At 40.1% G+C, this 15,190-nt stretch overlaps 1 long non-coding RNA gene across 1 annotated transcript; it reads left to right on the top strand.

Moving 5' to 3' along the window:
- The first annotated feature begins 4,361 nt into the window (after positions 1–4,361).
- On the top strand, positions 4,362–7,842 carry LOC138962633 (uncharacterized). Its single transcript, XR_011454566.1, has 2 exons — positions 4,362–4,462; positions 7,603–7,842. It is a non-coding gene; the product is annotated as an uncharacterized lncRNA (long non-coding RNA).
- Positions 7,843–15,190: the final 7,348 nt, after the last annotated feature.

Here is a 15,190-nt window from a genome sequence, read left to right on the forward strand (position 1 = left end):
GGTGCAATCTGGTGCATTCTGAGGATGATCATTACCAGTTTCAGGCAGCAGATTGTGTCACTGATTAATACCCCAAAAATTTAAACACAATGTAAAATAAAGAAATGCATACCTCATTCAATATTTTTATTTTTTGGCTGGGGGGGGGGGGGGTCCGGAAATCCTAGAACCCACCCACCCCCCCCCCCCCCCCTCGTTGTGGGGGTCAGGGGGCGAAGCCCCCTGAAGCTGACGGGTAGGTCATATTCTGAGATAGGAAAATGGTCGCTCCTTGCATGAAACGGCATAAAATAAGCAATAATAAAAAAAAAATTAAATAAGTAAGGTACATGTTTAGGCTAGGGGGGGGGGGGGGGGGTTGCGCAACCCCCATAACCCCCCCGGTAGTCCGGCCCTGTCACTCTTTAGGTTTGAGAACGAAATAGTCTTGCTTAACTTTTTGAAATATATGCCGTAGTAAATCCAACAGACATCAAACAGAAACCACAGCGATGCTGGTCTCCTTGTCTGAACACTAGAGTGCGAAGTGAATATTGCTGCAATGCCGATTATTCAGGATGGTGTGATCCGCTCCCCGGATTAAAAGTCCGCCTACTTTCAGTTTGCAGGGAGAAACACGACTTTTCGTGCAGTGTAAACATTAGTTGATGACAAAATGTACAGGCATTTGCTCTATGTACCTGGATATTTTCCTGGATATTTTCTCTGGTTCTTTTTGTTGGGAGGAAGGTTTTCATAAAGGCCCCCGGAAAATGTTGATAACAACAAGGAAAATGGAGCAATCTGGTGCAATCTAGTCCAATCTGAGCAAGCAAATTACCCAACTACTTCCAACAAGTAAATTTGAGAAGACAAATTTGGATCAAAGCAAGGACAATTGATCGATCTGGTGCAACTTGAGCAAGCAAATTACCCAAATACTTTTCAAAGCCGTCGCTTAGAAGACAAAGGCCGGCTCCTCAAGGAAGAGGGAGCAAGCTGGAGCAATCTGTGCCATCCGTTTTTCTTTGTTTTCAATGGGTTTTTTTCTCTCTCTGTTTTAAAGACCAACCAGAGAGCAAAACATTTTTGTCACAACCCAGGTTAATATTCCGAAAGCAAAGCAACGTCTCTCTCTACTTCGCTTGACGCCATGTTTGCTCGCTCAGTGTGTTCCACGTTTGACGTCACTAACCAGGGGAGTTAAGCGATGGCAAAATTTTAAGATTGCTTCCCTTATAGTTAATTACAGGTGAGCATGAGCACTTTCAATAGCCAATTACGCGCGATCGGAGGAGATGGGACTTGATATAATAATATTTTTGCGGTCCTGTTATAAAGCCCTTTCCAGTGGCACAATAAAAAGTGTGCACTCTGGTTGGTACGTGGTCTTTAACTGTATTTTGTTTAGGCTAGGGTTTTTTTTGGTTGCGGAAAGCCCGCAAACCCCCACCCCCCCCCCCCCCCCCTGGCCCTGGATCCGCCCCTGAGGTATGTAATTTCATCGTCAAATAAGGATATGTGTGCTTTAGCTCGAAAAACGTGCCCCAGTGAATGTGTCTACTCGCACTTTGAGTGCAACTACGTATCTATCTCTCACCGCCCAGGACAAACCAACAGATAGCGGTGCAAAACCAGGTATTGTTATCACATAACGATAAATGAGAGACTAGAATAAAATACTATCATAAAAACCAGATCCCATAACTTCGCGATAACATCAGCTGTGCTAAACAAACGAACGAACGAACGAACGAACGAACGAACGAACAATTGAACAAGACACAGAACGTACGTATTTACAGATTTGCAAACTGGACGATTCATTGGGATTTTCAGTCAATTGTCAACTCTGAAGCACCCCCATCCCCCTTTTTATTCTATTTATTAATTAAAAAATAAAACCACCCATTTTAGCGCTGAGAAACAATTTACGAATGTGGAACATCCCCTTCTTTGCCTACATGTAATTTTCACCCACTAGTTAGACTTGATAGATCTAACAATCCTCATGGAGGCGTTGCAATATACGTAAAGAACAACCTCTATTGTAAACACCACCCTTCTTCTTCTTCTTCTTCGTTTGCTCACACGGGCACTCCGGTCCTCCCGACAGATGGCGCTGTCCATCGAAGGGTCTCCACAGGGTCGTAAAATGACGGCTTACTAGCGCCAAAACTAAAACTTAGTAATTAACCCGTGAAAGTTACTAATTTTCACGAGAAAATTACAATTATGACGTGAAAATAACTAATTTTCACGTGTTAACTACTAATTTTCACGTGTTATTAACTAATTTTCAAGTGTTAATGTCTCATTTTCACGCGTTAATTACTAATTTTCATGTGCCTCGTGACTGTGGGTGCTCAATGCGCATGCGCGACTGTTACACCGGCCAGAGCGAAACATCCTTCGATTCGAAACTTTTCTGGTCCATAGTTCTTTAATCCGATGCAAATTAACAATAAGAGCTGAGCGCATGTGTAGATAAGCGTGACATACAACTGTCTGTCCGACAACTTGTTGAATAACGAATTCGATCGAAAGATATTTGTGAAAGTATGAGAGTCTCGACCGAAGAGATCCGTCTGCTAGTGGTTGGACCTTTAGCACATGTCCGGCCGGCCGCCATTTTTCCTCTCTCGGTTCGAACATTTTCGTATCGATTGTCCTTCACTAATACACTACAAAGCAAATTTATGAGTGTGGTAGTGAAAACAAATATGAGGTACGGCTGTCTGCCCGACAATTTGTCGAATAAGGAATTATATTGAAGATATCTGTGAAAGTGTGAGACCACAGCCGATCAAAAGTCCGTCTGCTACGAACACTTCGAAAGTTTTCAGGGTCGATTATTCTTTTCTAAGATACCCAAAAACAACGTTTAAGTAAAGCGCTATTGCAGAAAACTGTGACATACATCTTCTCGTCGGATAACTTGCTCGATAAGGCCTTCTTTTAAAAGATATTTCAGAAATAGTGTGAGAGTGATGTTTGCCGGACGTTGAAGCCTCTTAGTGCGAACTCTTAAAGTCCGACTACTGTGACCGAAAACGAGGCAAAAATGAAAATTAGTAATTAACACTGTCAAAGGCACAGTAAGCCTCTCGTAAACCATCACAGATACTGTCAGGCTTTTACACACAGTACAAACACCCTTTCATTTAAACACTCACCGCTTGAGACATTTTTCACGTGAAAATGGTAACCCTAGGTTTTGGCACTAGTACGCCGTCATAGTAAAGCCTGTCCCTCACAGACTGGTGTGTCAGCAGGCCAGAATTCTGCTCTATGGGGAAATCATTATATAAAGGGAAGCAAGCGGTTAAAGGGAGGATAAGGGGGATATTAACTTGTAGATACTATACCTGACAGTGACAGTGTGCTCTGGTGGATTGAACTGTCCTGCAGGAAATGCTCCATTGTCATTGGTGATATCCTGTTCTAATACATACTAAGAAATGTCACCTTTCGGCATGTGTCATCGAAACATCGTGTTTACTTTTAACATATAATCATTGTGATGAAATCTCTTTTGAGTAATTTGCCGTGACACACACACACACACACACACTCACACACACACACACACACACACAGAGAGAAAGAGAGAGAGAGAGAGAGAGAGAGACAGAGAGAGAGACAGAGAGAGAGAGAGAGATACAGAGAGAGAGAGAGAGAGAGACACACACTTACAGAAAGAGAGAGAGAGAGAGAGAGAGAGAAAGAGAGAGAGAGAGAGAGAGAGAGAGAGAGAGAGAGAAAGAGAGAGAGAGATAAACACACACACACATACACACAAACACACACACACACACACACACACACACACACACACACACACACACACACACACGAGCGGGTAACCATGAGCGACACATATAATGCATTAAAAAGTTATCTTTATTTAAAACTGATTCATCTTTAATTTCTGATCTGAAATCAAGAACACTTAACATTCCTGCAAAAGACTCCCATAAAAAATGTCCTTTTCAATCAGAAATTTTCACAATTTTGACTAAAAAAAGTCTCAGCTAAGTGGAATTTGATTACACAAGACAACAGCTTTATGGTGTATTTTGTTTGGAAGAAGGTTACCCTGCTTTCGACTGAGTGACTCAAGAAGCCCTGAAATAGCTGCAGTATGAAAGAAGCGCTGAAATCAAGTACAGGGGCTGCTCTTCGACCTTGCACTCTGTTTTAGTACTGACCTGAATGTTTTGTACTCTTTCTCGATTTGGAAATTATCAGTGTCTCTTACATTTGGCTGTACCGCTAAAATAATTATACTTTTGGATAAGCGGACACAAATATTGATAGATAGGAGGAAAGAAGATAGCTGAGCTGTCTTCCGATGCCGACTGCTGCACGCAAGATGCTGTTGAGACAGTGACAAAAGGTCAGGTGTCATGTCTACTGTCCCGAATGACACACGATTGCTGACATTTCACCATTGCCAAAAGAATAAACAAATAAGAAATAGGTACAGAAGAAGCGAGATTTGTGTGAGGTGCGGCAGAAGCGAGTTGATGGTATTATTGTGAGATCACGTGCCAGGTGGATTTGTGATGGTGAGAAGAATACCAATTATTTTTGTAACCTGGAAAAAAGGAATTATGTGCAGAAAGCAATGTGTTTTGTACAGACTGAGAACGGGGTTATACATGATAGTGACCTTATATGTAATGAGGTCAAGTGTTTTTATGAAGAATTGTATTCCACAAGAGACACAAATTTGGTAAATGAATCGATTGATGAAAACTTAGAACACCCAGCACTCTCCAATGAAGAAAGAGATTGTTTGGAAGGGAAAATTACCATGCAAGAAATTATGGCAGTTATAAAACGGTTAAATAACGACAAAAGTCCTGGTTCAGATGGGTATTCAGCTGAGTTTTTTAAGTTCTTTTTTAAAGATCTCTGTTCCTTTCTCTTGAGATCCCTGAATTGTAGCTTTGAAAAGGGAGAGATGTCTATCACCCAGAGACAGGGAGTTATTACCTGTATACCAAAGGATGGAAAGGATAAAAGTTTTTTGAAAAATTGGCGACCCATTACACTGTTGAATGTAGTTTATAAGATTGCTTCATCCTGTATTGCTGAACGGTTAAAGTCTGTGTTACCAAACTTGATCCATGAAGATCAGACAGGCTTTATTAAAGGAAGGTACATTGGCCAAAACATAAGGTTATTATATGATACTCTATTTTATGTGAATAAGCATAACATACGTGGCCTCTTGATGTGCATTGACTTTGAAAAAGCTTTCGACAGCGTTTCTTGGTCCTTCATTGATAAATGTTTGTGCAAATTCAACTTCGGTGATGACATTAAAAGATGGATTTTCACTTTTTATAATAATATTAGATCATGTGTTTCTGTGAATGGTAAATATTCCAGTTGGTTTGATGTACAAAGAGGTACCAGACAAGGAGATCCATTGTCACCTTATTTATATCTAATATGTGCCGAATTTCTGTCCATTATGATCCGCCAGAGTACAGAGATAAAAGGTATAAAGGTGGCAGATGATGAAATATTAATATCCCAGTTTGCAGATGACACCGCCCTGTTTCTGGATGGTTCAAAACAATCATTTTGTGCATGTATGAACGTTTTGAAGCAATTTGCCTCTATATCCGGTCTGAAAATGAACTATGAGAAAACTACGGCAGTCTGGATAGGCTCACATACAAATTGTAATATTAAATTTATGCCGGAACTTATGCTCAGTTGGAACCCTGTAACATTTAAAGTTCTTGGCATTGTTTTTTCAGTCAACTTAGATGACATTATACCCCTTAATTATGAACATAAATTGGTAGAAATTGAGAATTTGTTCAGGTCCTGGTCCAGAAGAAATTTAACACCCTTTGGAAAAATAACAGTTATTAAGAGTTTGGCGCTGTCTAAGTTAACTCATCTGTTTATGAGTTTACCTGACCCTGATGATAAGTTTTTGTTTGATTTGAATAGGTTATTTTTTTCATTTCTATGGAATGGTAAGAAAGATAGAATAAAGAGAACAACAGCATATCAGTCGTTTGAAGAGGGGGGGCTTAAAATGGTGGATTTGAAATGCTTTTTGTCAGCTCTGAAGATATCATGGTTACAGCGAGTCCTTTGTAGTGAAGGAAAAGTAACTAAACTTCTGAAAGCTCTGTGTCCACTTGTACATAACATTCACGAAAGAGGAGGTGAGTTTGGAAACATATTGATGCAAAGAGTTCAGAATCCTTTCTGGAGAGATGTTTTCAAACATTATAAACATTTTGCATGCAAATGTGTCCCCATCTCCTTGAGTGATTTTGCTTCAGAGCGTCTGTATTATAATGTACATATTTGCATAGATAAAAAGGTTATTTTTAACAGGAATTGGATGGAAAACGGCATTATTACAGTCGGTCACTTGATGAGAGCCGATGGGTTTTTGTCATATAACGATTTTAAATTGAAACATCCAAATTTACAACTGAATTTTGTCTTTTTCGAGGGCGTTATGCGCTCAGTTAAGAATTTTCATAAAAGACTAAAGTTAGATGCAGTTTTAAACAATGTTTTTCATATTGGTGATGATGTTGTATGGAAACAAATAGCTAAAGGTGGAGTAAAACATATATATACCCATCTTGTGAAAAATGATGGCAATCTACAGTGCATGGAAAAATGGGCTAATTTATTGAATTTTGATGTAAATGTTGGAAAGGTATTTCTGACAATAAGGCGAACTACACAAGACACATACCTAAGGTGGTTCCAATATAGAATACTGCATAGAATTTTTCCCACTCAACGCCTGTTATTTTTGATGAAAATTTCTGACACATCACTATGTAGCTTTTGTACACAGGAAGAGGAAACCTTAGAACATTTGTTTTGGGAGTGCACAAGAGTTAAGCTTTTCTGGTCTGATTTCACAGAATGGTTATGTCAAAATTTCACACATTGCAGTAATTTGAATTTGTCAAAAGAGCTAGTCATTTTAGGGTATTTAGACAACTTTCATACGGATGCTGTTTTTGATTTGTTTATTCTCCTTGCCAAACAAAGTATATTTGGAGCCAAATTAAATAAGACAGTCCCAACACTAAATGTTTTTGTGAAAATTGCTAAACAAAGGTTTTTGATCGAAAAGTATAATGCTAGTGTAAATAATTATTATGGTAAATTTGAAAAAGAGTGGTGTTTATATAGACACTTTTTTCATTGATGCTATAGGATAATTGTATTGATTGATTTCGTATGAACATTTTTGAATGTGATACCCCCTGACCCATTTACTCATAACAGGTTATACAATACTTTTATGCCGATAATTAAACCCCATGTATACTTGGAGGCTAAATTGTGACCACCGCCCCCACCTACCCCCCTCCCCTCCCCCAACCTCAGTTACAACCCCCCCCCCTCCCCCCCCACAACCTCAGTTCCCCCCCCCCTTCCATATCCCCTGTCTTTTCAACATCCCACCCTACTGTCTATGTCTGCGTCTTGTCTAGGTATGTACGTGTGTATGCGCTTTGTTGACAAACTCGGTGTATGATGTATACTATGCTGTGTTTATGTGTATATAAAGGAAATAAAATGTAAAAAAAAAAAAAAAAAAAAAAAAAAAAGAAATAGGTAGAAAATGAATGTGAAAACTGACTTTAATTGGTGATCAGTATTTTCTATACCACTAACAAATAATCTACTTACACATAGCTGTTTGGCAAATGTATGTTGCATGGGACACACTGACATGAAAGTGGAAGATGTTTTTCCCTCTAGAGAAACTACATATCAAGTTACACTTTTTGTGCTCTTCCATTCCAGTTGGCAATCAATTGTTAACGCATGTTATTAGAAAAAATAGAACGAAAACAGATTAGATAGAATGAAAAATGTACTGGTGATGTCATTTGGGACATACTGACATGAAAACGTCACCTTTTGTCATTGTCTCTGTTGCGTTTGATACTATCAGTTACATAAAACCACTTCATAAAATTCATTAAAAAAAGTCAACTGAAGCAATTAAGAATCCGTTGATATGTTCGCCAATCTTGACTTAGCGCTATTGTGTTTAAAACTGTGTTTTATATCACCTCTAGCCCTGCCTCCGCCACTCCCCCGAAAGGAAAAGTCTGTTGCACTTACATTTGAGTTGTCAAGTAAAGATTTGGGATACAGTGTATGATTAAACCAAGCTTGGTTACGTTGAAATATTCATTATTTTCTAATAGTTTTATTTGAGGACAATTAAATATTATTATAAATGGATTTAAAAATAAGGTGCATTTGTTTTCTCAGATTGTCTTGGCTACATGATGATGGTATAGATATACAAGAAAACGACGAGTGCTAACACCGCAGTTGAATCACAAGATATAACATTTTCGATAAAAGATAGTTAATAATACACATAATGTTAAGTGTTCATTAGATAGGCGGGTTTTAATAAAAGACTGCAACAACGGTTTGAAGTTGATTGTGTTGACGAGCTTTTCGTAAACCGTTGATTACTAGGTCCTTATAATTTTACTCTCTAGGGAACTGGTTTTTTTTTTAAATTTTACAAGAAGTATTAAGTTATTTTATCTCATATCACATGCTCACTCCGGGTAAAATCAAAACAAATAAAAAAAAGCGTGCAGATTTTTATCACTATATAATTGTGCTTGTTTAGAGGAAAAAGATCTTGTACTTAAACGAATTTATAAAACAGAGTTGAGAAACATAACAAATATAAACACAATAAACTAAGCTGTATCAGAGATTGGAGACACCTGTAGTTGTACAAACACATGTGTGCACAGCGTCATCAACAATATTGAAAGAAAGTACAGAAAGATAAAAAAAATTGTCAGTAAGTACTGGTGTCACATGACTGATGTGAACCAGTTGATTGGCTAATGGCGATGCGCTAAAACTGTTAGCGCACTCTTGGAGTGCGCTAACTTTTCCACAGAGCGTATTCTTGCGCCCTTTGCCTAAGCAAGACTGTGCTCTCATCCTCAGAATTAATTAATGACATGTAGCTTATATTCTCCACAATACCAAATGACCATAAATTCCCTGCTTCTCAATTAAAGCAGAAGTGGGTTTTTTTTCTGACAGATTGCATGTGCCTGTGCCAGTGCCAGTGATCTAAAAAAATGGAAGCCGCTGTGTTTCATCTAATTTTCGCCGACTTGCATAGATTCTTCTCATATGCCGTGTTAGTGGCATGTAGCTTATCATCCACATTACCAAATGATGAGTTAGTATACAATTCCCAGCGGCTAACAGAAAACACAAGTGTTATTCCGATAACGTACCAGCAAGACCAGTTTGGAAGACTGACTCGATCGACTCTGTAGCAGACAACACAGAAATACGACTACATCAGTTCAGTAAATGAATGGTTTCAGAATTATTATTTCAAAGCAAGAACAATCGTAATCGAAAACGTGTAAGGTTCAGAACGTTCTTACCATATATAAGATTTATTAGCAGCCTGCCTTATGCGTACAGACTCAGTGCAGACTGCAGTCGTTCCATTGCCCAGGTTGGCAGGTAGCCTAGCAGACGACATTAACCCCGCTCAGCAAATTAACATGTTGGGCAAATGTGAACGAAAAAACGATGGGGATATAATACGTGTAGGGTTCAGAGCATTCTTACCGTTCATATTTAGTATCAGACTCCCCGATGAGTGAAGATAGATCATAGAACACGAGAAATATGCCACATTTGTTTTGAAAATGTGCGAACCGTCGAGTCCCGCTTTGAGTCAATTCAAGGGGAGTCACTCCGCATAGTCAATCCGTCGAAGCTCGACTGGAGGTTTCGAATCGCAAATAATGAAGAGCCTTTCTCCGAGTTCAAATGAGGTCTCTCTGAAAGATCATCACTGTTCAGATTAACGCTACACTGGAATTTACCAACAGAAATTAAAATGCGTGTGACGAAAGCACGACACACTTGAGACACCCCACACAAAAGTAGATCTTTACTGTGCACGACCTGACCACACAGTTATGCCTATTCAAATGCGCATTGCAAAATGTGCGTTAGGAATCTTCTTTTTTCTATGGCGGTACTGACAATATCGTTATTGAAACAATCCCAGTGCACTAAGGGATTTATAGAGCAAATCTCGAAAATAATTATTGAACTCAGCGCTATGCGCTTCGTTCAATAATGAATTTTCTCGATTTGCTCTATAAATCCCTTAGTGCACTGGGATGTCTCAATAACTTAAATAATTATATACGTATGTTAAAGCCTGGCCACATCTGAGATGGTGACCGTGTTATCGTGGCAAGGACATACAGTCCGTCAAGCAAGGCCCATTTATTAAGATGTGTGCAGCAGACGGACAGAAAATTCCCCAGCCAAGAGGGGCACTTCAACACCACTATACTGCACACAAACGCGTTGGCCTTTGTCCAGCGGGAGAACGACACGGGCGCAGGTTTTCTTCTCGTTCAGGACAAGCGGGGTCTCCACGTCGCTCACCACGATCTCCACGCGGTTCGACTGCAGCACGATCTTCCCGCCGCTCACCACGATCTCACAATCCGCGACAGGGGTGGAGCCTGCGTGATCTGCGCCGGGCACGAGTGTGAGACTCAGAGCGTAAGTGCCTTTCCTAGGGATGACCAGCGTGGTCCAATTGTCGACTTCGCCTTCTGGAATTTGATTCCCGAAAATGTTGTAGTCAATTCTAAACGGAACGTGGTTATCGTTGTCTTTTGTCAGGGAGGCAGTTGTCGCTTTGAAGTAGAATGTTGCCATTTCTGAAACAAATCATGAATCATGATAATCGATGTTTATAGCTTATATCACACGAAAGGTCTGCAGTTAACGGTCGTCTTTACTAAGTAACAGCAGGGATAATTATTTCGGTTGGTGAGATCTAAGAACTGATCCGAAGGAGTTGTCGCAGTGTTGTCGGTTCAGAATCGGGCTTGTTTTTACATTTAGTCAAGTTTTGACTAAATGTTTTAACGTAGAGGGGGGAATCGAGACGAGGGTCGTGGTGTATGTGTGTCTGTGCGTGTGTGTGTGTGTGTGTGTAGAGCGATTCAGACTAAACTACTGGACCGATCTTTATGAAATTTGACATGAGAGTTTCTGGGTATGAAATCCCCGAACGTTTTTTTAATTTTTTGATAAATGTCTTTGATGACGTCATATCCGGCTTTTCGTGAAAGTTGAGGCGGCACTGTCACGCCCTCATTTTTCAACCAAATTGGTTGAAATTTTGGTTAAGTAATCTTCGACAAAGCCCGGACTTCGGTATTGCATTTCAGCTTGGTGGCTTAAAAATTAATTGATGACTTTGGTCATTAAAAATCTGAAAATTGTAAAAAAAAATAAAAATGTATAAAACGATCCAAATTTACGTTTATCTTATTCTCCATCATTTGCTGATTCCAAAAACATATAAATATGTTATATTCGGATTAAAAACAAGCTCTAAAAATTAAATATATAAAAATTATTATCAAAATTAAATTGTCCAAATCAATTTAAAAACACTTTCATCTTATTCCTTGTCGGTTCCTGATTCCAAAAACATATAGATATGATATGTTTGGATTAAAAACACGCTCAGAAAGTTAAAACAAAGAGAGGTACAGAAACGCGTGCTATCCTTCTTAGCGCAACTACTACCCCGCTCTTCTTGTCAATTTCACTGCCTTTGCCATGAGCGGTGGACTGACGATGCTACGAGTATACGGTCTTGCTGAAAAATGGCATTGCGTTCAGTTTCATTCTGTGAGTTCGACAGCTACTTGACTAAATATTGTATTTTCGCCTTACGCGACTTGTTTTTACATTTAGTCAAGTTTTGACTAAATGTTTTAACGTAGAGGGGGGAATCGAGACGAGGGTCGTGGTGTATGTGCGTGTGTGTGTGTGTGTGTGTGTGTGTGTGTGTGTGTGTGTGTGTGTGTGTGTGTCTGTGTGTCTGTGTGTGTCTGTCTGTGTGTGTGTGTAGAGCGATTCAGACTAAACTACTGGACCGATCTTTATGAAATTTGACATGAGAGTTCCTGGGTATGAAATCCCCGAACGTTTTTTTCATTTTTTTTGATAAATGTCTTTGATGACGTCATATCCGGCTTTTCGTGAAAGTTGAGGCGGCACTGTCACGCCCTCATTTTTCAACCAAATTGGTTGAAATTTTGGTCAAGTAATCTTCGACGAAGCCCAAACTTCGGTATTGCATTTCAGCTTGGTGGCTTAAAAATTAATTAATGACTTTGGTCATTAAAAATCTGAAAATTGTAAAAAAAAAATAAAAATTTATAAAACGATACAAATTTACGTTCATCTTATTTTCCATCATTTTCTGATTCCAAAAACATATAAATATGTTATATTTGGATTAAAAACAAGCTCTGAAAATTAAATATATAAAAATTATTATCAAAATTAAATTGTCGAAATCAATTCAAAAACACTTTCATCTTATTCCTTGTCGGTTCCTGATTCCAAAACCATATAGATATGATATGTTTGGATTAAAAACACGCCCAGAAAGTTAAAACAAAGAGAGGTACAGAAAAGCGTGCTATCCTTCTTAGCGCAACTACTACCCCGCTCTTCTTGTCAATTTCACTGCCTTTGCCATGAGCGGTGGACTGACGATGCTACGAGTATACGGTCTTGCTGAAAAATGGCATTGCGTTCAGTTTCATTCTGTGAGTTCGACAGCTACTTGACTAAATGTTGTATTTTCGCCTTACGCGACTTGTTTTTTCTTCTGACAAATAAACAGTTTCAGGTTCAGTTTGCGACAAAAGGACACAACTCCTCTGCGATTCTTTACGGATCGAGATAAACCACTGGCGTTTGCTCCTGGTATTTGAATTTTGTACCCGTCTTATTATTATTTCTTTTTGTCTCTATCATCACATTAATTTTTCATTAACGTTCTTTTCTATTACCTAGTGCTGCAGAACTTGAATGTCATCGTTCTTAGTAAGTGCTTAGAAGTGAGGGTGTATTCAGCCGATTTCGCTGTTAAGTTCGTTTATGCACTGTAGAGTAGACCAGTCACTTAAATCTTTTGTAATGTAACATCGCGACATGCATACTGTGAAACAAAGTTATCGTTAAAATGGAATTCGTCCTTCGATTTTAAGGTTTAGTTGAGTATTGGCACATTAGTCTTTTTGATTCGGGTAATGTCTGCTGCTTTCAGTGTTTACAAAGCGGCATGTCCTCCGTAAATCTTGTGTCTTTATCTGGCCCTGACCCTCTATTTCTTTTAGGTCTATCGGGTTTGTTTCTTTCTATCTCTCTCATTCCATCTCTTTCGCTGGCTCTGTCTTATTCTCTCTCTCTCTCTCTCTCTCTCTCTCTCTCTCTCTCTCTCTCTCTCTCTCTCTCTCTCTTCTATTGCTATCTCTGTTCTTCTATATTTCTCTCACTACAACTTACACACACACACACACACACACACACACACACACACAAACATACACACGTACACACCCACACACACGCGCACGCACGCACACACACAGACGTACACACGCACGCACACACGCACACACACACATACACACACATACACACACACACACACACACATACACACACACACACACACACACACACACACACACACACACACTCACACTCACACTCACGGATCAGTCTCCTTTCGCTCCCAAATTTTGATACGGCGAGAAATCTTGTTACCTGCTTGCAGACTCTCGTCCAGACTAATCGCAAAGACTGATCGGTGAGATTGCTTCACGCTTTAGCTTTGAGAACAAAATAGTCTTGCTTAACTTTATGAAATATATGCAGTAGTAAATCCAACAGACATCAAACAGTTACCACAGCGATTCTGGCCTCCTTGTTCGAACGCTAGAGTGCGAAGTGAATGTTGCTGCAAAGTGCGCTTTTTATGTGGTTCAGGATGGTGTGATCCGCACCTCGGATTAAAAGTCCGCCTACTTTCAGGTTGCATGCAGAAGCACGACTCTTCTCGGGCAGTGTACACATTAGTTGATGATAAGACGCACAGGCATTTGCCCTATGTACCTCTATAATATTTTCTCTGGTTTTGTTGGTTTGTTGAAGCAGATGGTATTTTGCCTAAATCAAGGTTGCATTCGATGTTGGTGTGCCTGTTGGCATTCTTTTGTGCAAGTATGTAATTGCATCGTCAAATAAGGCTATTATGTGCTTTAGCTCGAAACATGTGACTGCTTGTACTTTGAACGCAACAACGGATCAAATCTCTCTCTCTCTCTCTCTCTCTCTCTCTCTCTCTCTCACCATGCTGAGCTGTGCGCACGCTTTGAATTTGCTCTGTGTTCTAATGGATCGTACAGTGGACAACGGTGTTTTTCCATGTTGAAATTGGTATGTGTGGTTCGGTGATCTCAAGGACTTGATGCTTGTAGTAGGACATTGAATGAAAATGTTTAGCTGAAAAGGAATTGTGACATTTCAATTTCGGCTCTTTGTTCTCGGCCTTCGCTACCCTCTGTTCTGTGTGACGTCATGTGACCATCCGCTGGCCCCTTCCCCGGACTGGGGGCAAGCTCGCCGCCTAATCCCTTCAGGTGGCTGGGAGGGCCGTGGCTGGGAGGGCCGTGGAACGGCGCGTGTACACGGTGCCTGCGAAACCTTCCAACCGCCCATCTCTTGTTTCCGTTACTAATCACTGTGCAGTACACGCAACAGGGTTCTCTGTGTGGCGTGTGTGTAGCAGCGTCATTGCCTGACTGAACACCGTTTCCTGACGGGGCTTTTGCTTGTTAAAAGTACTGTGGTACCTGTCGCGTCGCCTGAAACTGATAAACGTGTTTGACTTTGAGAATGATGTGAACTTTATCCTGTGTTTCTCTCTCAGCTGGCCATGAGCTTTGTGTGTTCAACCCCATATTCCCCTTATTTACATGTTCGTTATTACTTACATGAACCATCACTGTTAGTGCTATCGCCATGGCCCTCCACCATAGCAGCACGGCAAGTAGCTGGGTCCCAATCGTTGACATAAAGATAGACCCGAAACAACTGACATTTGATGTACCCCCCACCATATTGCCTATAGCAAGGCGGCAAGTTTTATATCTACGGTATGTTCGAGACATAGACTCCCAGCAGGGGTTCTCTGTGAAATGGCTGGATGAAGCGAAGGATCCACGTCGTCCCATCACTGTGCAAGATTCTGACTCTTTAACCGATATTCCAACTGCACTCCCATCATCTGACT

The sequence above is a fragment of the Littorina saxatilis genome, linkage group LG3 (assembly GCF_037325665.1).
Source record: "Littorina saxatilis isolate snail1 linkage group LG3, US_GU_Lsax_2.0, whole genome shotgun sequence".
Classification (NCBI taxonomy): Eukaryota; Metazoa; Mollusca; class Gastropoda; order Littorinimorpha; family Littorinidae; genus Littorina; species Littorina saxatilis.